This window comes from Rhipicephalus microplus, chromosome 8, assembly GCF_043290135.1.
Source record: "Rhipicephalus microplus isolate Deutch F79 chromosome 8, USDA_Rmic, whole genome shotgun sequence".
Lineage (NCBI taxonomy): Eukaryota > Metazoa > Arthropoda > Arachnida > Ixodida > Ixodidae > Rhipicephalus > Rhipicephalus microplus.
In genome coordinates this window covers 33,915,788-33,940,637 of record NC_134707.1, presented here as the reverse complement: position 1 = coordinate 33,940,637, position 24,850 = coordinate 33,915,788, and the positions used below count along the sequence as shown (strand labels likewise).

General features: G+C 43.5%; 1 protein-coding gene across 3 annotated transcripts in view; it reads left to right on the top strand.

Moving 5' to 3' along the window:
• LOC119164359 (synaptotagmin-1-like) overlaps nucleotides 1-24,850 on the top strand; it is a 144,876-nt gene that overhangs the window by 28,237 nt on the left and 91,789 nt on the right. For 2 of the 3 annotated variants that reach the window (XM_075871503.1, XM_037416534.2), the window contains exon 1: nucleotides 6,826-7,064. The exons of the other annotated variant lie outside the window; for it this stretch is intronic. The gene's annotated coding sequence lies outside the window, so the exon portion shown is untranslated. Of the gene's footprint in view, nucleotides 1-6,825; nucleotides 7,065-24,850 lie in introns of those variants that run through there. 3 annotated transcript variants of the gene reach the window in all.

Below are 24,850 nucleotides of genomic sequence, written 5' to 3'. Positions count from 1 at the left end.
TGTAAAAGCAATACACAGGTTACATAAACCAAAGCCTGTAAATCATCAAAAACTAATTTCGTTCATAAATTGAATAGATAGATAGATAGATAGATAGATAGATAGATAGATAGATAGATAGATAGATAGATAGATAGATAGATAGATAGATAGATAGATAGATAGACAGACAGACAGACAGATAGATAGATAGACAGATAGATAGATAGATAGATAGATAGATAGATAGATAGATAGATAGATAGATAGATAGATAGATAGATAGATAGATAGATAGATAGATAGATAGATAGATAGATAGATAGATAGATAGATAGATAGATAGATAGACAGACAGACAGACAGACAGACAGACAGACAGACAGACAGACAGACAGACAGACAGACAGACAGACAGACAGACAGACAGATAGATAGATAGATAGATAGATAGATAGATAGATAGATAGATAGATAGATAGATAGATAGATAGATAGATAGATAGATAGATAGATAGATAGATAGATAGATAGATAGATAGATAGATAGATAGATAGATAGATAGATAGATAGATAGATAGATCATCGCGGTAACTATGCCCCATTTTTTACAGGTCCTTTTTCTCTCAGCACCTTTGCTCTTCTGTTTTTCTGTGACACCACAAGCACCTTGCTGCACTTTTTTGTAGGCCCTGGCCGCAGAGGTCTCTGCTAAGCGTTAACCCGTTGGACGAGAAACGGAAGACCAGAGGCCCATCTGTCTGAACATTCTTCATGGACTAAACCGTTCGCTATAATCCCGGCTGCGGCGGCTGCATTTCCGATGGAGGCGGAAATGTTGTAGGCCCGTGTGCTCAGATTTGGGTGCACGTTAAAGAACCCCAGGTGGTCTAAATTTCCGGAGCCCTCCACTACGGCGTCTCTCATAATTATATAGTGGTTTTGGGACGTTAAACCCCACATATCAATCAATCAATCAACCGTTCGCTATAAGGAATGGGGAAGCTTCTTCCTACCTCTTCATGAGGAGAGCCCGCGGTGTCAGTGGCGTCAAGTGTCGACATGAGATATGATTTTCCATTCTTTCACTTCCCACTTTCTTCGGCATCCCATTTATCGTCTGCGCGCCTCTTCAATCCCGTTCATGCTCTGTTCCCCTGACAACCACGCCACCCCTCTATTGAACCTCACTATACTACGGCCTTTTGCTTTTCCTTGCCGCATGCACTCTCGGCGCACCTAGGTTTTCATTGGCGAGTTCTGAAACTTGGTACCGCCTCTTTCTCTGCTGCCTTAGATTCACTACACTGGATGCCTGATGGTTCTTAATATTTCAGTCATCACAATATAAAGACTGCTGCAGCGTATAATCGATCATGGCGACACGTGGACTGCTGTGCGCACTTGCAGCTGCAGTTGCACGCAGACGTTGTCGGACGTCTCAAGAATGAAATGAGGGAATCCAGCAGGTGTCGTCAACGTGTCGACTCGTGCAGCCTGTCAGATGAACCTGAACGTCATACGTGCTTCTTGTGGTCAGCGTGAAAAAAAAAATGAAATGATGGGGTTTAATTTGCTAAGCTCGATTTCTTTAGATCCACACATTTACAAATTATAAGTGACGTACCCGTACGTACTAAAATGTAAACCAGAGCAAACCGGAGTTTTTTGAAAGTTATCCCCGGTCCAACCATCACATGAACATTTATTTTTGCTTCAGTACGTGTGCTTTTACCAATCACTCTATATATATATATATATATATATATATATATATATATATATATATATATATATATATATATATATATATATATATATATATATATATATATATATATGGGAGAGAAGTGTATACCTAAGGGCTCGTATTTCCGTGTTTTAACACAATATTAATGAGATATAACAGACAGTAATGCCAAGGAATGTACAGGGGAAGTTATTAGAACCAATTAAATGTAAATAAGAAGAAAGAAAAGTGGATGAAAAAATTACCAGCTGTGAGCAGGAATCGAACCTACGACCTTCGAATAACGCTTTCGATGTTCTAACCACTGAGCTATCACAGCGGCCGTCCCTCCGTCCACTTTTTGGGGTTTATATGTGAATTTAGAAGTAGGAGCGACAGTCAGCGCCATCTATAAGCCAAACAACGAGTGTGAAAACACTCTTATGTGCATGTTTGGCGTCACGTAGCACGTGAACTTATTATGAGCGGGCAGCTGATTAATTGTCCCTCTTATACAACCTAAACACACCAAGTCTGCCAGTACGAGACCCTCGTTCAATGAAATAAGGGAGAGAAGTGTATACCTAAGGGCTCGTATTTCCGTGTTTTAACACAATATTAATGAAATATAACAGACAGTAATGCCAAGGAATGTACAAGGGAAGTTATTAGAACCAATGGAATGTAAATAAGAAGAAAGAAGAAAGAAAAGTGGATGAAAAAATTACCAGCTGTGAGCAGGAATCGAACCTACGACCTTCAAATAACGCGTTCGATGCACGCGTTCAAGCATCGAACGCGTTATTCGAAGGTCGTAGGTTCGATTCCTGCTCACAGCTGGTAATTTTTCATCCACTTTTCTTTCTTCTTATTTACATTCCATTGGTTCTAATAACTTCCCCTGTACATTCCTTGGCATTACTGTCTTATATATATATATATATATATATATATATATATATATATATATATATATATATATATATATATTGTAAGCAATCACATAGCGAAGTTAGTCAGTTCTTAGTGTGACTGGTTTTCTCTGTTTTGTGTAGCACAGGGAAAGGGATGACAATGGAGAATATAAAAGAGACACTACAAAGAAGGAAAGGAGCACGAACCGAAGGACACATCAGCTTACCGCACCATTTAAAGTCGGTCCCTAAGCCCTGTTCTTTGAAGCGCATAAGTAATTTACACGGCTTCTATTTTTTGGACCCATTCAGCTAGTACCCCAGCACCTTTTCTTACCACAAAAGACGTTTATGAAGTTTGTCTGAAGTATAGGAATGTTCTTCCCAATGAGCACTGAAACTAGGACACTCACATGCGAAACAGACAATCGTTTGTTCGCATCTTCTCGCGTGTAGGGTTTTTCGCCTTTCCAACATGAACAGAGCAGGCATGGAGCAGGAACAGAGCTACAGGTGGCACACAAGTGTCCCCTCAGCTCGAGATATGGTTGACTGAAGGTCAAGCTGGATACTGGGACCCAAGCTGTGTAGACGAGCGTTTATCGATGTCGTCCTCGATTCCGCCGTTTTCTATTGTTGAAGCATAAGTTCACGTGCCAGAGAACGAGGCCTTATAACTGCGTCGGTTGAGGAAAACGGTATAGCTGCGGCCCGGTCACGGCAAATGATGAGCATAATTTTGATCTGGCACGTTTAACGCATGCAGATTTTTGAGCGTGAGGACGACCACCAAGGACTCATTACAAGGCCCGGGAGGTTATCGTCGCTATAAGATCTATAGAGTGGGAGACCCTTCTACCTAGCGTGACACCAAGCTTAATAGCTCGGGAGCACTGTTTCGAGAATTTGAAAGTTTACTTTAATATTTCATTTGCTATAAGCCAGTGACCTTTCGCAAAATACTCTGGCATTAAAGAGAAGGTTACTTCATAGAAAGCACGTCGCGGGGTGTTTTCAGAAATCCCGTTTTTAAGTTATGAAAGTGTCCATATGTCGAATGCTCTGTGTAAGTAAATTAGAGTTGGCAATCCTATTCGTAAACGCACCGAACGTACGCAGTTGTTTAGTGCGGCACTATTTCAAAAGAAATTTGGAAGACATCGTTTTACGCACATTTCCTGAAAACATTTGCTAGTGATAATTCAACCACCAGAAAAATTTCATTTTGTTTAGAAGGCTTCCTTTTTTTTTATATAACCACCTTCTCAGTTTTATTATGGCAGTATAATTTTAAACAATTTGCTTAACCCAAATATTCGGGTATGTTACTGGGCACCAATTTTCTTGCCAGAGCACTATACAGCCAACTGGCAAGGATAAATTTAGTAATCATTCATATTTAAGAAAAAAATTCTATTAGTCCTCCCGTAGACAAGGCTGCGCCTTCGACATCTTGAGGGTTTGTACGAAAGAATGTGTCTATGATGGGTCTCTCTGGTACATGTCCACACTATACAAAAAAAGAAACTTTCATTCGCTACAGCTACACGAATCTCCAGTTACTATATTAAGTAACTCATCCTGTTTTTTTAAAAAGCTGCCTTGTTTCAGCGCATGAAAAGTTACATTCGTGTTGTCATTCGTGACTGCCCTTCAGTAGTCCCTATTCCTACTGTTTGTTGGTTTACTGCTCAAAAAGCACAACCAAAAGTAAACATTGAGCTATCATGAAACCTTTTCCAAACATCTCGGCCAGTTTTACCGAAAGAAGCCGTCCCACGTAAAATTATTGGATACCACCGGAAGACACGCCAGCTTCTATTTCTGAGAGATTGCATGAGACCCACTCTCTCAAACCCCCTCCACCCCTAGAAAAAAAAACGAATAACACGGCTCCGTACGACCGTGTGCGAAGAAAGCCCCACGTTCGCCAAAAACACGCCATTTTTGTTCCCTACTTTCCAAAACAGCGCTCTCGATAAGCGTCAGCCAGCCGAAGCTCAAATGGGAATAGCGCGCACGCCAACAGTGTTGTTGCGTAACTCTTATTAACGATTGAAGCCTCGGCACCACTTTGGAAGAAAAAACAACGGAGGCGATAAGCAAGATTACTTCAACAACTAAACAAACGTCAGTGTCCTCTCACGTGTGGAGCACTGTGCCAAAGCAAGGGCAAAAGCAAAATAATTTTTTTTAACAAGAAAGCATGGCCAATTAAAACCAGCTACATTTACTACAGGGGCCAGTTAGTTTTGTTGTCGTTTTCCAGCGTCGCCACGCTGTCGAGTTCAGTCGCCGTATATTTAGAGTCACCAGATGTACCATCAGTAAATTCAATCATGCCATATCAGAAGTACCGTCGTAAATGATGCATCAGAGAGGAATCTTCAACAGATCTAGTGAGGAAAAAAGGCATTTTGCGCAGCAATTCAGCTTCGTTGTTCTACTATATCTTTGTCTGAGAAAGCAATGGCTTCTGGCATTTTGAAAATGTGGTTTACGGGTAAACGTTAACACACCTTCCAGCAACCGTAGATTTAGAGACAATAATGTTTGTGCTTTTTATGCCTCACATGCAGCCGTGGAATCATTCTCAGCTTTTAGAACGAATGATCATGGATCTCAAGCTTCTAAAAATAAAATAAGGAAAGCATGCGAACTTTAACAGCTCGATGGGTTAGTTCAATATACAGGAGGAAAGGCTGACTAGTAGCAGGCGCTTAGCCAGAAACTTTTTCGGGGGGGGGGGGGGGGGGGGCACCATTTTCATTTCAGGAGGGGCACCTCTTTAAAGTGGCCATTTTTCGCTCTCTTTGCCCTGGCGAAAAAGTTTCTGTGGGGGGGGGGGGGGGGGGGCGAGGAGCGTGCCCGGTGTGCCACCCCACGGCTACGCCCCTGGCAGGTAATAATAGTAGAAGAACTACAGAGAGCAAGAAAAAAAAAACATCCGGCCTTTTTCGGAGTTATTTTGGACATATATCGAATAGGTTATTCACTTCACGCGCCTATTTAACAACTGAATTGGCACTTCTAGCGCGGAGCCCCAGAGATACGTAGTAAACGAAGCGGATGTAAGCCTGGAAGCTCGGGAGGGACACCCCATTGCTATTATGAGCCACCGTCGAAAGCATGGGGACCGATGGCGCCGGGCTGCGCAGACGATGGAAATTGCGGATGTGCAGAATATGGAAAACGCCGTCATTCCCAGTTCCACGGCGAAGCTGACCGAATTTATGCGCCTGAAATAGGAGGACTTATTTAAAAACGTGTAGGCGGGCAGGGGCAGGAACGAGAGAGCGTGAGCCAGAAGGTGTGAGCTAGCCGCGTTGCGAGATTTTAGCAAAGCGAGCAGTCACTGCGTGGCGCTGCCGTCGCAAGAGCGCGACTCGTTTGCCTATATTATGTAGTGCACAGTTATCTCGGCTTGAAACAAACGCATGTCGAAAAATACCAGTGGAGAGAGTGAAATGACAGATTACGGTGTTTCTCTCCCTCATATTTCTCGCGCACGAACACACAGACTTTCTCTCTCTCTTCCGTTGCTTTCTCCTCTTCGTAATTTTCCTCTTTCCCCGGACGTGTCTGCGCGCCGCCGCTCGGCTGACTGTCGCTGCAGTCGCACGTGCGGCGCGCGCCCCCTGCGAGCTCCGCGACAGTTGGCGGAACAAAAAAAGAGGGGGAAGAAAAAATGCGCTGCGGCTCAAAACCCGACCTTAGTAGCGTCGCCCGCGACGCTATCGTTTACAGAAGCTCGGCCGCTTTTTCAGTCGCGCCGTGCGTCACCATCGTCACCCACGCAGTCCGCTCGCCGCGCTCCCTGTGTGCAAACCTTTTTCACGTTTCTTGGAACTCCACGCCTTGGCGGAGGCGGCAGCTTTCATTTTGACGCCCATCACTCAGAACATCTAGTGCTTCATACCGGCTGAGGTATACGTACTTCGACTAAACCATTGACGCCCATCACTCAGAACATCTAGTGCTTCATACCGGCTGAGGTATACGTACTTCGACTAAACCATTGACGTCCATTACTCAGAAAATCTAGTGCCTCACACCGGCTGAGGTATTCCTACTTCGACTAAACCAGAAGATTGCGAGTGCAGTGCGCATTCGTTTACCGGTGCGGTTGCAAAGAGAAGAACCAGAGAAAATAGCTAAGCAATGGTTGGAGTACACGTGTATGTGCGGCGTGGTTCGGAAATGTGTAGTGTTTGTGAACTCGTCTAGAGCTTGTCTAGAGAACGTCTACCGCCAGTCTACAACTCGTCTCGGAGCGACATACGGGTGTCACTCGGGATTCACGCTCCGAAGCTTGAGTGCATCTTTGTGCATCCGAAACTTCGTTGCTTCCGAAGATCCGTTATGCTGACATTGATTCCTAGCTGCGCCGTCGTTTGGGCGGAATAGTGTCCGTGCACCTGAACGCCGGAACATTGTACGGGTGAGTCACCTGCCATGTGAGAACTTCAGTGTACGTTATAGAGGCACATAGAAGGGAGTTACACTCCGGTACTTCGAGTGTCCTGGTTTAGCAAACAAAGCTATGCCCCATGTTTTCGTGTAACACTTGAAGTCATTTGTGACTTGCTATTTACCCGCGTCTAAACGAATATAATAAAGAACAAATCGTTATACAGGGCAAGCTGTAGCTCAACAATGAAGTTTGAAATATTTCGTTCATATATGCCACAACTTGTGGTTCCTCAAGATGCGGCAAGTATAATTTTAAAATATGTTAGAGTAGCTTGACACGACACATTATCAAAGTAACGCGAATTTCGTAATTTTTTGTGATTCGCGTACAGCATCCCAAAATATACGACAGGTGGTTTTCCCCAGCTATGGGAATTCGTAACTTGCCCAATAAAAATGACCGTTAACTTACACTAAATTGAACCAGCTTTTTTTTTTTTTTTTGCCCAAGTCAGATAGACATATCGATCTACATACAGGACCCATACAAACGGTAGACGCTCGCACGAAAACAGAACCGAGAAGGCCTAGGATGAGTTCTGTCACTCATAGATGATGCATTGAGTTTTCGTGACTGAGTGTTGCTAGATATGTCCGTTTCAGTAAAGACACTATCTTCAAAGTTGCTAGTCTTCTCCTCAATGACGGTCTTGTTAGTTATTCCTCCTCCAAAATACCCAAATTGGGCAAATAACACGGATCGCAACAGTGTAATTGAAAAAAAGAACAACGAGGGGACGTAGGGAGGACCGACAGAGGATGTCCATCCCTCCGGTAACGTATTTCTCTCCGTACATTCTCAACGTATTCTTTAGGATGACTGCCAGTTGGGCGTGTTGGTAAAGGTTCATGATAAAACAAGTGCTAAAAAAAATAAGGAATGGAGGGGACAGTTACGTCAGTCAAGCGTCAGTTCCGCTAACAGATGTGGAATTTGCTTTTTCGGACGTTATATAACCGAGTGTTTTTTTCTATTGTTTGTTTTAATTTTTTCCTGTTTTTTTCTGTTTCACGTTTTTTTCTTTTAGTTCTTGACACGTGTTTGTTTCCGGTTGTGTGCCATCGATTATGGGAGTGCATATATTGTTAAATCACGTCGTTGATGATGACAGGGGAAGTCGGGAATGGCGTACATGCGTGTGATGTATTTATTAGTGTTCGTTTCGAAATAAAATTTTTAGTTGCTAGTAAGCGCTTGTCTGTGTCCTCTCTGAGAGTGTGTATTTTTAGCGCTTGTTTCATCGTGAACGCATCCTTAACGCTCGGCATAAGTGCAGTCGTATTTGCGTGGATACGTGTGAAATAGCGTATTACGACTTTTTTAATCTACACATTCAGGTTCACGCACAGTTCTCAAGCAACTGTGCCGCGCTGTATTGCAAAAAAAAAAAAATAAACCTCCTCTATCGACCAGCATACGAGAGCAGAAGGTCACCGGGTAATGGTTATAACCACTACTCATCACGAAATGATATTCAGGCTCACTGCTGTCAAGAAGTGAGGTTCGCTGATCCACCTTTTGTTATGTCTTCTGATCCCCTTGTCTTCTGATCCGACCTGCAATCACCGCCAACAACAAGTGCACCGGATAACTTTGAAGGTAGCGCGAAAAGCTACTTCATTGCTTTTCAGCACATTTACTTATTTTCAACACGAAGCTAATATGCAACCGTATTTTTCAATAAGAAATGTTTTGCCTAGGGGCAGACTTTCGAAAATAGAAAGTGTATGTAGCTGCTAGTGGGTGAATAAAAAAAAACATTCCGCGGAATCTTCGCGAAACCCTTTTGTCCTTCATTTCTTCGTAATAACATGAGCTAGCAAATCCCAATACCTGCCCTACTGTCGAAATTGGCCTACAGTGCCAAAGAACACTTACAAATTTCCGGCTTACAAAATTTACACCTCTGATATGGTAAACTTGGTCCCTGTTTGGTCTAATTACGTTTGCACATTTTGTCTCTCATTTAAAATAGTGCGAAAGACGTCCTTTCATACCACACCAGCATATGTAGTGCTTTATTACTAGTTGCACTTACTAATAACCAGACTGTACCTCTGAAATGCGTCGCAAACATCTGACTCCAATCTTCTCATCGCTATCTTCTCTTTCTCTTCTTTCTATTCTCCTTCCCTGACACTTAATATGGGGTAGCAAACCAGAACAGAAGTCTTTCTGGCTAACCTCCTTGCCGTCTGCCTTTTTGTCTGCTTCCTTTCTTTCCTAACTTCAATTTAATACAGCACAGTATGCGCGGCAGTACGCCACGTTTCCAATCTCCGTGAAGTGAAAAAAGGCAGGTTTCTCTAAATAACGGGCGGCCACCCTACCTGAAAACTCTGTAGGCAAGCGAAGCGCTCACCTTTCTAGCTGTCCAAGTGCTTCTGTTTAGGTCACTTTGCTTTTAAGGGTAAAGTTGGGCCAACTCGGCTCGAAACACCAAAAGCAGTGTCGTACACACGTGACCCCCTAACACCAAACTGCGATCACATAATTGGCTGGGTGAGCTCGGTTCTAGAAAAAAAGCCTGTGGGTACATAATAGACACGTATACTGTGCTCGTTGCATCTCATAAACTTTGATTTGTTTTTTTTTAAGTAGAGTGTTCTGTAATAATTTATATTCTTGTCTGCCTGCAGACACACTCGAGTCACCCGGAGCACTTGTTCGCTGTGATTAATTGAGCATGATTTCTGATTCGTCTCGAGCAGAAATGTCATAGGAGCTTCCTACTGGGGGATTGAAAAACTCGCCGACATTAATAAAAGTGATCGGGATGCTGTGGTTACTGCCTCAACTCTCCCCAATCCCAGTGCAACGTAGCATACCGGATCCTAACATCTGGTTAAGCTCCCTGTCTTTCTTTTTTATTCGTTTATTTTTCTCACCGAGCAAAAGCCTATACGGACTCCTGCAGATATGACATTGCGCAGCACTGAAAACAATAGAGTCGTGGCTCTTATAAATACTGTACACATCTCGGCTGTAAGTTGCGGTGTTTCAATCATCGCAAGAAACCTGTGCACCTTATATGTTCTGCACTTTGTGTCAAGTTTATACCCTTCTTGACTTTTATTTTCAGTCGAAAATGTGCAGTACAGAGGCATCACTCAAGCCACTTCATTTTCTGAACATCTGTTCGCTATAATTTTCCGGGGTCCCGTGTTGTTTTGTTGTCGGTCATTGGTACCTAATGAAGCTTAGCAGGCTTCCCTGAGACCGCCGACATGCTTGAGAACCCCTGCTTTAGGTCATAAGCGATGTTTAACGGGAATGTTCTCTTCAGGCAAAGCGCCCTCACAGTATACAACTTTGTTATTGCTGCAACTTTGTGGCGGCAACCGGTGCATGTGCAAGCTGATAATGAACCTGCATTGAGTAGATCTCGGTGGCGTTCGCATACTTCTTTTGCAAGCGGGAATCGATAGTGACTCGAAGGTGTTTAAAAACTACAGTTGACAATATCTTACAAGCATTTGGAATAAGGCAGAAGCCACTACCTGTCAATAGCCGCTGTACTGTTGCATGACGCCCTATACGATACGCCGAAATCTCATTCATGCATCCACGATATCATGTGCTTCGACGTGTCATGGACTCATTTTGCGGTTGCTGTGACCATGGACCAAGCCAAACTGCTGGTCGTTAGCCCCTCAGCCCTGCATAGATGGAGCTTGACGATGGGGGTGTCCTTGTAGCCAACTCAGTGACAACATTGTGTAAGTGTTGTTTGGGATCAGACAGGCGACTGACCATCGGGACAAAGGATGAAAGCGTGTTCCAAGATCAGTAGGCAACCCTGTCTTTTACAATGGGTTACCGATAACATCCAACAAAATACTTTTTTCGACCGGACGATATTCAGCCATCTGTAACTTGAGCGCAGCACCCCGATTGACAGTTCAGCGCGGTTTCGGAGCTCCAGCATGCACAGTTATAATCTTTCAGTAACTTCTGTGCCTTTACCCGCACCATTGTTCATCAGAATGCATGATCATCTTGCTCATTTGCGCTCTATGAAAAAATGAGTCGTTACAGCTCTTTCTGTTGAGTCCTCTCATGGAGAGTGATGCCTAACACGTCTCTCCGGAGACAGTATAACACTCCACAGAGAGAGTCAACGTGCATCTGTGAAGTGAGTTATATATGGGTACACTAGAAACTCCCCAAAATAAGTAAAACTACTCTCTCTGTCTCGTTCTTGGAGTATAGCCACCTTTGCTGTTCTTTCTTTGCCTCTTCCATTGCCGTAAGATTTATTTTGGCGTACCGCTTCATTCGTATTTCAGGCGTGAAATATTTGTTCTGAAAGTGTCCTGTTCCATTCAAAAGTTTTGCCTTTCAAGCCTGCAGCTGAAAACTTTCTCCTTTGATCGTGCATTCGGGGTCGCATATTACCATGACCACTCTTTCAGACATTCGTGTCCTTGTAGTTCAAAAATTGTCCTAAAATCTTACTTTCGTGAGTCAACTTAGAATCTAGACAGAATCTACGTAGTAGTTTTCACCGGCAAAATTTATGTATGTATGTATGTATGTATGTATGTATGTATGTATGTATGTATGTATGTATGTATGTATGTATGCATGTATGTATGTATGTATGTATGTATGTATGTATGTATGTATGTATGTATGTATGTATGTATGTATGTATGTATGTATGTATGTATGTATGTATGTATGTATGTATGTATGTATGTATGTATGTATGTATGTATGTATGTATGTATGTATGTATGTATGTATGTATGTATGTATGTATGTATGTATGTATGTATGCATGTATGTGAGCGAAATGGTGCGTTGGGAGAAATGGTCAGAGCAGGTGTTTTATTTAACGAAAATAAAACATACTCCCTCTTTTGCACAGACAAATGAGGACGTGCGTTGTCTCGCTGCAACAATGGTGACAATGAATACCATTCAATGAACGTCGCTTCGCAGTTACGAGACAGTGCTTGTGAATTCATAGCACTCGCATTATATAGCTGTGAAAAGGTTTATCAACTGTGAGACGCCTCTTTCGACAATTACATAGCTCATAATTGAGGGGATAATATGGTCGATGAGAAAGACCAAGGGCATACTATTGTTATTTAACAGACGGGTTTCCTTTGCTGATTGCGCACACTCGAACGTCCACACCACTGAATTATTAGTTGAAGAAGAAAGGTGAACTTCTGATGTTTCAAAATTAAGACATAGAGGTTTGCACGTGCACTGATGGTGTGTCTAAGATACTATACATGTTCTGTTTTTGTAACAGCACGCAAATCAGGGTAAAAGAAACCCCCGATAGTATTCCCCGATAGCATTCTTCACACTATTGTAAGTGAGAAGGACCCACTGGGGCCACAAATGGCGTTATGCTGCTAAGTATGATGGTGCGTGTGTGATTGCTGCCCATGGCCCCTGCATTAAAATGGTGGTGAAATCCAAAACAAAGCCAGTGTGCCTTCATTGGGGCGCACGTGCAGTAAACCCGAATGGTCATCTAGAGTACTTCACCAGGCTGAGACTCACAACTATACGATCTCTGCGGCACACGGCTTTTAAATATTTGGACGAAGAAATATTCCACAAACATTCAATATCAACAATGAAATCAAAGCCTCGAAGGACGCCCGTCTGGTCAGGACGATTCATTGAATAAAAAGACGAAGACGCTGACCACAAGAGAACATAAATGCAATAAGACGTTTCGGCACCCACAACTAGAGCCTTGTTCACAATGCTGTATTGTATACTCTATTGCTGTATTGTGAACAAGTCTCCCATTCTGTGTAATTACACTTTTATTCTATTGTGGTGGGCATCTTCGTCATTTATTCAATAACAGCGATTGCAGAAGCACAGTGCTCCAGAACTTCCTCGTGACCTCGTCTATGTCATCAGCATCTGTTTGTGTACGCTCATTGTATAATCACACAAAAAAGGCAGGTGAATGCAAGGACTCGAACATTCCTGCATCACTGGACGTCTAGTGCTTTTCACTAATTCAAACGCACAGAAAGAATGCTCAGACATCTGTGAGGTTATGCTGGAATACAGGTGCTGCAGTTCTGGTACAAGAGAGAAGGCACTCTGTCTCCGTGTGCTGCACAGTCGAAGTAATCGGTAATTTTACATCAGGCGAATGAAAGTGTACAGACGGAAAGTTCTATACCCACATAACGGGGAACAAGGACACGGTGGGTGGCCTGGTGTGCAGTTTGGTCTGGCATGCTGCTCGGCTCTGGAGTACGGGAACGGAGAGCGAAAGCAACGTTGAATTGGGAAGATAAAAAAGCGTGCACGATCAATTTCACTACCGTGTCGCAACTCTACAGCCGTGGGTCTAATCCAGGGGCAAGCTATAATGCCACAAATGTTATGGATCTTACAACCGCGGTCGCCCTGCTATCGTTGGTCCAGCTTATTACATAAAACAAACTCATCTGACAAAGGTGTCCTATCAACGCTCACAAATTAAAGAAGCCTTCTTCTGTCATCTTCTCACGTACTCTGGACACAGTTTCAAAACTAGTGTGCCAGTTTTAGCTATACTTATTATTTCCTTCACCTAGGCGTTATCTTTTCAAGCCCCAAAACAGGAAGCAGGAAGAAGAAGAGGGGGATGAAATGACTGATGTCAAGAAAGAACAACACTATGATAGACGATCCTGCTTGCAGTCTGTCTCTGAGGCCAGTTACCTGCAAGAAACGCAACAACGCTCCTAGTGCCTTGCTTGCCGAGGACGGTCTATGCAAGTGTCCTAAGACCCTTTCGTCCAGCAATTGGCGATTGTCAAGTCTATCTAGAACTTTTTAAAGCTATTTCTTTGGCGCACTAAAGCGAGTACACTTTCAGAGAAGGTCGGCGATTGTTTCTGCGCAGCTACAGTTGTCGCATGTCGGGCTGCTCGTCGTTCTGATGACCAGAAACACTAAACCAAATTGCTATTTCAAGTATCACCAACTCAGGCGTTTCGTTTCGCGACAATGAAGTAATCGTGATGTTTTGCTTGATTCCGCACACGAAGATAATAGCGCTTTAATACACTGAGGTGACGTATGAACATGTGTTTCGTGCGTCACGAAGAGAATAACGCTGCCTATGAGTGACTTTGCAGTTCTGGTGAATCGAATGTTTGCGCCAATTGAAGTTAATAGAAACGCACTGTTGTGCATTTTAAACATCAATGCACAACCATTCCCGCCTGCATTAAAAAACACACACCGAGCCTTACGACGGCCAATCCAGTCTTTGTCTTAATGGACGTGGAACGATTTTGTGGGGGGACGGGGTCCGCCTTTTCGTTGTTTTGCAATTCCACCCAAGTAACGGACTACCAACTTTCCACAACTATTGCTACTACTCAGTTGGAAGTTTAGATGCGCGCTACCCGTGTTGTTAAAAAGGAGGAATAAAGGGCGTGACGCAAGAGCAGCAGTCACTGGCCCTCGCTAACTGAGTTGTTCTTATGCCTTTAATGTAGCCAAACGTCCGGTCCAACTTCTTTCTTTTTCTTTCTTTGCAGTTTGGTGTCCATACTCGTAATCTAAAGCAGGCGCCCTTATTAGTTTGCCGAGTCACGCCACAAACAGACCACTCTTCTTGCTTGTTCTCACCGTGAGGTGAAGTTTTCGTGTTTTTTTTTTGTATTTTCGCTCCTGATGGCACTGGGTCGGTCGGCGTTGTAAGAGGATCTACGGACGCGTCTCTCGACCACAATGCCTCCGTTGACGCCAGGAAGTAGCCGGCGGCAGCAGTGTGCAGATTGATCCCAGAAAAGGCCGGCGGCAGTCGAGAATTCCGCGGACTCACCCGATAGACCTCCTCGCTTCGCTTTACACACTCGGAATTCGCGATCGATAGCGGCTCGCCTTCGACATTTCCCGTGCATTATTTAGCGCCAAGCACCACCCTCCTGCCCTCCCCAATCCTACAATATCCCAGCAGCTCGAAGGCGCCGCGCAACCTTAAAAATTTGTCTGCGGAGCCGTATCGCCTTGGTGCTGGTGTGCAAAGGTATGACGTTGGTTCTTCACTCGCACGTTTCTTTCTGGTCTTTCTGTTTCTCGAATTTTCGTTTCCTCGACTCTCTATAACAGAGTTTCTGTGCAACTTCTTCCAACTCTTCGAAGCTATGGCATATTACGGACGTTACGAAATTGCAGCAGCCTCCTGCCGTCAGTTCTTTTCTTTACCGTGTTTTCAATTGCGTTCTAAGAACGCCTGCGCAATGTTATCGATTTTAGGCATGCAGACGTGTGAAGCCTTATCTACATTTCGTCAGCAGGCTACGACTTAGGTGGTAGTTCTTTGGTAAAGGCATTTTTGCGTGCCGATTTCTTTTCAGTAATGCCCAAGAAGCCGTTGCGCAGATAATGAACAGAGGAATGTATTAGCGAACGAAAAGAGATTGGGATATATGTTCTTGATTTATTTGTGCAGAAATGAACTCATACGCTGTATGTTTTAATACATTTTTGTTTCTGTTCTTTTCTGTTCGAATGCACAAAACTTGTGAGGCAATGCACTAATCAAGTTTATCAGCTTGTTTTTCATTATTATCAAGATGTCAAAAGCGTACAAGCCTTTCAGTAGCTGATTTTTTCACCAATAAAAACTGATCAGAAAAGAATGCCTGTAATCAAGAATATACTCGGTGTAGAGTCTGTAGTTATCGATGTTTTTTTACTTTCCTAAGGTATAGCCGTGACGATCGCACTTGTGCATTTGTTGAACTTACGAGGTGCCTAGCCGTTTTACGATACCTCTTTAATTGAAAAATCTGAGCTTGAAATTTGCGAATTGCGTTAAGAAGTTACTCTACGAGATTCCCATATGCATATCACGTATTATAAACCTAAATTAATTCGGTGGTCTCTCTGGAGCATAGGATTCCAGAGCCATGCTGCCACGTAAGCTATCTTGCAAGCAAGTACTACAAAGAACTCGTTATTTGATCAAAGTCCCTTACTGTGCAGTCAAGCCACGTTCCGCATGAACATACATACGCAAACAGCACATTATTAAGAAACGGACTTGAAAGCCCTCTACGGTTGGTACACAGATACACCACTTATTATTTCTGCAAATAGCAAGAAGGCGAAGAGCACGTTGGGGTATATTAATGAGACAGGAATCATGAATCATATCATTCATATTATGCGCGGGCTATTGAAATCTAGAGATACTAAATTGGTTGCCTTACTCGCACGATCGATTTCGCTCCAAGAAAACGCGCTGAGCTCTATGATTTCAAACGGGACAAACGGTACGTTATTTAGCATGGACTCCAAGATCGTGTATCGCAGAGTTGTTGTCACGGAGTCTTAGGTTTGAAGTCACGCATTGTGTTTGGATGACTGTAGCGGGCGCTGAGTAGTGTGAGTCTGTTAGGTGAACACATGTGAACAATAGGCGCTTGGGGGTCGGGAACACACCGCTGATGTTTACATTATGCTTGCCATTGTTCTACAATAGGCTCATTTTTCACGTTCACGCTTTTCTGCGTGACCTCTGTTGTTCAGGGAAGTTCAAGGATGCCAATGCCAGACGCGTGTGACGTTTCTTGCTCCTCTCAATCATCATTGGAGTTTTTTTTTGTTCTTTCCTTCTTTATTGGTACAGTATGAGCTAGGGTAATCCTGGTTTAACCACCCTTTCATTGGGTGCATCTTATGTGGTGCCTTGAAACTTTATTTTCTCTGCTTACTGCACCTAATCTTGGACAAATTACATACAATAGCTCTTCTTCGCTTGTACAGAATAGCAGATTCGTATATATACTATGCTAAACGTCACTGTAGCTGATATGACTTCACGTCTCTCGAGGGCATCAAGCCGTCCCTATGAAACTACTTCTTCTTGGCATGCTAACGAGACACTAACGCACTAATGCGGCGTTCGCTACTCATTCTCGTTGGCTCGAGGTGATTTTTTTTTTTGTTCTTATGCTTGCATACCAATTTACTGACAACTTTGTTCCTCTGTCTAATTATCGTGTATAAGTTTAAATTGGAACCGAATACCATGGCAAAAGTTCTGATGTTTTGTGACTCGATATTTTTACTGCGCAAGTAATCGCGAGACTTTTTGAGGGTTCGTTGTGCCAAGAGGCTTCTATAGTGTCACAAAATTTTTTTTTTGCTTACTTCAGTGATATTTATGCGCTAGTACTGACACTTCTTGTATTCAAGCTGATGACTTAGCACACAAGTGACACGATTTCTATCTGTTTTTTTTTTTTTTTTACAAAAATTACCCCGTATCTGCATGTTACACTGCAAATGTCGTCGAAAGACGATAGCGTTGCGTCTGGAGATAGTGCACAAAATGTTTATTTGATACTCTGCGCAAGACAATTGGTGAATGGTATACTGGAGGCGCTGTGTTAGAGTGCCTCGAGTGTGCGGTGGAGGTGAACGAGCGCATCAAGTCATGTGACACGTGAGACATGAGCGCTATCTGGCAGTTATCTGGGAAAACGAAGCGTGCGTTCCTTGCGCGCCCGTCTCGGAGATAATAAGGTGTAGAACACAAGGCGACGGGTAGGTGCTGCGACTGTGTCGTCTTAGCAAAGCGTTGGAAACACTTGCCCTTTCGTGCAAGCGATGTCTGGTCAGCGCAACGTGATAAACGCTATGGTCCTTGGAATTACTTGTGTATGCCTTTTCTACTAAAAGACACACATAAAAAAATTGACATGTTGTTATGGGGCCTCTGATAAGCGAAATAATTGCTTTTGAATTGACAATCGCACAACAATGAACACTGACTGAATCTCGGACAATATTGGTGGGCGCTGCGGATAGGCTCGGCCATTTAAAGTATCGTTTGGCCACTTTGGTGCCGTTTTGGGTATTATTAAGGGCGGGAAACAGAAAAAGTATATACAGATAAATAGACAGACAGAAAGACCAAGGTTTTTGCTTCGAAGGTCCCCAAGAAAGACTATCGTTTTTAAAAATGTTTATTGTCCGGAAGGTAAGTGTGCTGCTGCTCCATCCTCGTTTTCAGCACACAGAAATAATTTCGGCTATAACAACAGCAATATCTGATGTCCCGATAGGATGTTCCCTGGTCATTTTTAGCTGGTGCATCACGTTATGAGCATGTAACCGAATTAATAGCTATGCCTTACTAGCACAGAAACTCCCAATAACTATTTAATGTCTTAAGATTTAAAATACTAACGCCTTGCCATACAAGAAAATCAAACTACAATAGCCGTAACGTCATTTATAACTTCATACCATCGCTAGAAGAAGAAATGGACATGGGCAGGGCATGTGGCACGTAGACAGGATAACCGCTGGTCATTAAGGGTAACTGACTGGATTCCCAGAGAAGGGAAGCGGGTTAGGGGGAGACAGAAGGTTAGGTGGGCAGATGAGATTAAGAAACTTGCGGGTATAAATTGGCAGCAGCAAGCACAGGACCGGGTTAACTGGCGGAACATGGGAGAGGCCTTTGTCCTGCAGTGGACGTAGTCAGGCTGATGATGATGATGATGATGATGATGATGATGATGATGATGATGATGATGATACCATCGCTGGAACTCATTCGATTGAGAAATTCGCAATTACAACACCAAAGCCTGGTCGGTGCGGCGTACATAAAACATTGAAATGGGACCTGATGGGGCAAAACTATTTTACAAATAACTTTCAACACATATCATATAATTTTCCGGTTGTCCTGTAGTGAAATTCACTTTATAATTACATTGGTTTTGACATGAAAGTTGTCATATCCTATACTAGGCTTCGTATTTAACATGCCATAGCCGAACTTGGCATCGTCAGTCGCTGTGTTGCAACATAAAGGAACGAACTCAATCTATTGACACCATTACGCTTCATTTTACATTTATCTGTTTGTGAACGCAGAGTACATTTGATAAGTGTATGTGTGTTCATATTTTATCATTACCGTAAGAGTGCTATTTTTTAAAGTCACTGTTATTTATACAACCAGGTCCAATTCCAATAAATGTTAACGTGTTGCAGCTTGGCCGGAAAAAAAAAAAAGGCGGACCCTTAAGCTTCGCATTTAAGAGTTGAACGCGATAGCGAAATACGGCTCCTAGTACACCCTTCCACCGCTAAGTGCATACTTATTACTATGTTTTGTTACATACAGACGCACGCAAACACGCACACAGTAGATTGGACCAGCGCGCGCTATTATCGCCGAATGGGCTCGTCTTTCAATTTCATGACCCTTTCGAAAAAAATGCGTTAAAGGGTCCCTGAAACACTTTTTCAAGTAACCATGGAACGAATTCACAGAAGAGGTTATTGGTTCATGAATTCAATGCCGCAAAAAATTTTTAAGAATCCGTCCAGTGCTCTTGTAGTTACAAAGGTTTGTCGCATGCTGCAATTACATCATCTCTTCTCTCGTCCCGACGAAAGGGCTAAAAGCTAAGCAGGGAGGGGCAGCAGGGCAAAGAAACTACCGCGCCTCGTGACCTTGAGCATTTTTTTTTCTTTGAATGCGCGGCTTTGTCAGTGTGATCGCGCGCACACGCGTGGACAAGTAGCGGCCTCCCGCGGCTATCTCGGTAACTTGATTTTTCGGTCACAGCCGCACAGGGGATTTTTCGCTCACAACCTACAGGGCCAACGCTGGTGGCGGGTTTTCCGCGACACGTGCTCTTTAACGCTGTCGCGTTATTTTTTCTTCAAAAACTTGTTGCAATAAATACTGAATGGCATTTGATCATGTGCCAGTGCGGCACGGGTGTTAAACGTTTAAGCGAAATACCTGCTAGAAAGCAACAGCTGAAAGAACTTTCCCTCAAACAGAATGATAACCTTTTCACACTGAGAAGCACGCTATGATCACTTGCTGCAGCCTTCATGACTTTCCACGTTACGAAAGTTGGTGCCGAGACACTTCGTTGGAGACCATTTTTCATCTCTTTCGGTGGTCACTGGTGCCAACGGCTTTCTAGTACAGCTGTTCTGAAAGAACAAATTCTACGCTCTGACTGTACTTATTGAGTTAACACGTTGCAGAGGTGTCGTCCGGACCCGTTGTCACCCTCACCGCCAGTTTGCTAACCGAATCTTCCCGCACTTAGACTCGAGACCGGTTTTTATGACGTGCTATCTCCATAAGACACTGTCGTGTCCATTATGAGGGGTTGCAGTAATGTATATACACTCACGCTATTTCACACTGCAGCAAGGTAAATGTGCAAATACCCGCGGTAAGTAAGGTGGATAGTTTAGTTTGCTGCCGTACAACGCGTACGACGTGAACTTCGAAGAGAAAGTGCAAGCAATTGGATGAAAGGTGCTACTTTCAAGCAAAACTCTTTTCTAGCTTTCGTCTAGACTAAGCTGTTGCCTGCAAAGGCACGCCGTTTTCTACTTTTTGTAGATATATATACTTCATGATGTCTATTTTTTTTTTCAAACGAGCAATAGCAATTTCGGTACAACAGATCTGCAAGCGCCTCTTTCTCGTCCTCTTTATTCAAATTCATTTGCTCATTGCGTTCAAATCAACGCCCTTCCAAGTCTCTCGAGGTCTACAGTCTTACCAAGCTTTGTGCCGTTGTACAACCAAATAGACAAATAAAGCTCATTCAACTGAACTCAAATGGAAGTTCTCAAGGTTAGCCCTCGTACCAAGTGTCACATCCTCTATCTACGTTCTACTGGGTTCACGCTTGGACACATGCAGCACGATTACACGAATGCTCATGAGAGAGACGCGTCACAAAATGCTCAAGTGCGAGCTCATACGACGTTCCTTGTTTCGAAACCTTTACTCACTGGCCATCATACTCAACAGCCACATGCACACAGTGGCCATGGCCATCTTAATGTGTTAGTGTGCTTCTTAATTGCTATATTAGTCAGTCACATTGCAAAGAATGTGTTACTAACATCGCTAGGTATACCTGGTTCATATTCTTGTGAAGTATCAACCCTAAATAAACGGTCAGACTAATTTGCGCACACTACTCGTGTCACTCCAACAAATTGTCTGGAGAAACTCACCCAGACTTTAAACCCAGTCGCACTTCCTCCTTCACCGCCCCCAAAACACGCTGTCCGACATCCTGTCTTTCAGTTGAATTTTGTTCTCGCATTTTCACTGACACATTCTGATGTAATAGGAAGTCCATTTTGCGGAAAAGTCAACATATGCCAAAGGGCCACCCGATCGGTGTGCTCCTTTAGACCGATGACTGCTGGCATGTTTCGCATTTGGTATACTTCAAACGAGAAGCGTGTAAGTCTCGCCACTCCAAGCCGTATGCATAATTGACTTTTGAACTTCAACTGTTGGCGCTTATTAGCAGTTATCCTCTGCACGAATTGTGGGATATGCCGCTTAATTTTGCTGCACACATGTAAGGGGGGTTCCGCTGATCGGAGAATCTACTGGTCACCGTCGTGCTGAGACCATGACTCTAATATTGCATGCTCATATAGCGGACAAGCAATACTTCATTGTACAGAAGTTTTCAATCTCAATTTAGGGTGCACCACTTATTCGAAAAGCTTTGCAGTGTACGGACAAACGTGTACCAAAATTTTCAAAATCATATACAATTGGCTTTTCTTTTAGTCCTTATCAAACTTTGCTAAGTAAAGATAATCGAATCGCTCGCGCTGCACAGATGTCCGCCAGTCCCCTCATACATTATAAAGATAATGATTCTTGCAATGTTCCGTCCTGAATCCTCGAAGTTATTATGAGCTATGCCTCAGTGGAGCGTCCCGAAAATTTTTACCATGTGGTATTGTTGCACCTAAAGCTAAGTACACACATTGAATCATTCTTGCCTCGACCGAAAATATGGCCGGCACAGGGGTAATTCGATTCCATGACTTTCGGATCAGTAGTTCAGCAGCATGACCACTTGACCACCGTGATGGTGCGGACATTATTCATTACTTCACGGTTCGCATAATGAAGCTGACCCTCCATTGTGACCTAAGGGTATTGCTGCTGTACTGCTGACCAGCAGGTTGTGGGATCTAGCCTAGATCGCAGCGGCAGCATGTCGATAAAGACGAAGTGCTAAATACTCATGCACTCAGGTTTCGGCGCACTCTAAAAGAACACTAGGTCACACTAAAACACTTTAAAAGAACAACAATTATGTCATATTACTATAACCTCTGACTGAAGAAACAATTGAGCAAAGTAATGAGCAACCTACTGCTGCTCAGATACTGTGGTTCATACTTAGGACTGTGGAGCGCTCACAAAGGATGGAAGAACTGCACACGATTTGCACTTAACACACAGCAGGACATATTTCATACGCTTCCTCAAGTCGTTTACGTGTGTTTGTGTGTGTTTTCACAAACTCTTTTTTTTTTGAGACTTTATCCTCTCTTACAGACCACTTTCACTGCATCGGACCCGACTAAAATCAATAGAATTTTTATTTCTCCGTAAATGACAGCCGGAAGGTAAAAGTGTTCTCGAATCCTGAAATGAGTGGGCCCCAAATACCCAGCTTGGCGACGTCAACTACAAAGCGCTACTACACGAAGTAACGGAAACAAACTAATGGGCGTCGCTTTTGCCTCCTTTTGAGCGCAACCGTATCCAACAAAGCAATAAGTTGCAACGATAAAGTTCCTTTAGATAAACATTTGCTCTGATAACAATTCAAATGTAGCGTAGTGCACTAGACTATAGCATTCCGCAGCACATCTTTGTGCTTACATTCCCCCCAGCGGAGTAATGAGCTGGAATTCGTACGAAAATTTCTTACCTTGATATCGTAATGGCCATATCAGTGGCAGGCAGTCTTTCTTTTTTGCGGAATGTACATCATGAGCATTGTATGTACAACGATAATATTGTGTGTCTCCAGATAACGCAATGTGAAGGTTGCATCCATTTCTTTTTTTTTTTTGTCTCCGTAATTGAACGCTAACATCACAGAAGACTCTGTAGAGCGTGCACCCGTTTGGTGCTGGCTCAGTTCAACAAACATAAGCGTTTTATTTTCTTTCTGTCCTAAAAGAGCTTCTCTTCTAAAAGTGTCACGTTATTGACTGCTTAGCTGGATTACTTTATTTATTTTTCTCTTACGAGACCTTCCCTTATCAGTGACTATTCTTCATCCTGTAATTACATTTTTGACAAGATAAGGTAGTTGCGAAAGGTTTCTCTATCGGGACAGATAGGGAGTGTCACATTGGGCAAACGCATAGCAGCGTCCTCACACACGGCAGGCACATCAAACATTGCCCTCTCGTTTTCACTGATAGGTCATGTCTCTGTACTGTCTCTATGTTTGTCCACTTATCGCACGAAGGTTCTGACAACCAGGCTACATATCGAAGAGAGTGCGACGGCTAGGTGACCCTGCTGGGAACGGGAAAGTTACCACACAAGTAAACCGGTAAGCCTGTATCAGCCGATGTCATAAGCGCTCCATGGTAACGTTTCAACGCAAAGAGGCCGCATTGATAATCTTGGGTATTGGCGATTCTATTCAATCAGACCAACATCATGCCGACTAAAGTTGCTTTTTTTTTATGAAAGCTTCTAGAATAGACTTTCACGATTTCCGTTGACATCACTGTCGTAGCTTCCCATCAGACCGAAACACAGTTGTTACATAGAGCCAACATTGTATTCATAGCGCGCATCTAGGTTAAAGGTAGATGCTGCTCTGTCCGTCCATCTGTCTGTGTGCCCGTCCATGTGTCCTTCCATTTGTCCGTTTTTTCTTGCAGCCGTCTTTTCGTACGTGCAAATGCTCGTCCGTCTGAGCGTCCGTCTATTCGTCTATCTGTCGGTCATTTTACTAGAAGGCGACTTTGACGTAGACCTGGACCTTAGGACTTGGCTTCGCTCCTTCATTAGCACTGGCTTCGTTGATTTGCAGTAATTGTTTTCCTCTATGCCACGTACAAGAACCTCTCCATTTGGTTTTTTTAGCAGCTACTGTGCACATATGCACATATTTTTTTTAGCAGCTCACGTGCCTGTGTTACTGCATGTTCTTTTATTAGGCAGTGTGTAATATTATCTGCTAAAACTAATTGACGGGCACTTCCGTTTCTTGTACGTTTTTTTTTCTTCCTAGCACTATTCACTTCGTTGCGTTCACTGGGTACTGGAACTTTCTTTTGTATTTTTTTTTCACGTTACCGTGGCTAGCATCATATCGGGGCGTTTGCCAAGATACCTTGCGTTCTCTAACCTTGCAAGTTCGTATTTTCGTGTTTTCAAGACAGCCATCATTTTGCTAGCATACGTGTACGAGCTTGGTAGCTTAATCTGCAGACGTGAGACCTGGGCATTTGTGTGCCGTCAAGAAGTGCGCAGCACTCACGATGTAAGCCACCAGACTTGAGACACGTCTCGTGAAGAAGTGGCGTCAAAGTTAGTGCGTTTGTTGTCTACCGCTCCTTCCGGCCGGCTCGTTGTTCACCATCTCGCTTCCGCCAGGCCTTCTCGGCACTCTCGTCGTGCCTATTACAGAGTTCACAGAGGTACCAATATCCTCCGTTTGTTGTGACTCGTACGCGTTTGTTAAGGGTCAAGAAGAAACAGGAATTGAGTTTAAATGGTGACCTTGCATGTCGTTGTCTCTTGGCCACTTGCTTGTCGTGTGAGTCAAAATCAAAGTGACAGAGACGTGTGCAGAGGCCCACCTTTACGAAATGCGCTCGTTATTGCTCGCTTCCTGTTCTGGTGTCTCATGTATTAGCTGTGCTCGGCCCAAAGAGGCGTGAACGCAGGCCCCTAGCCTGCGTTCCAA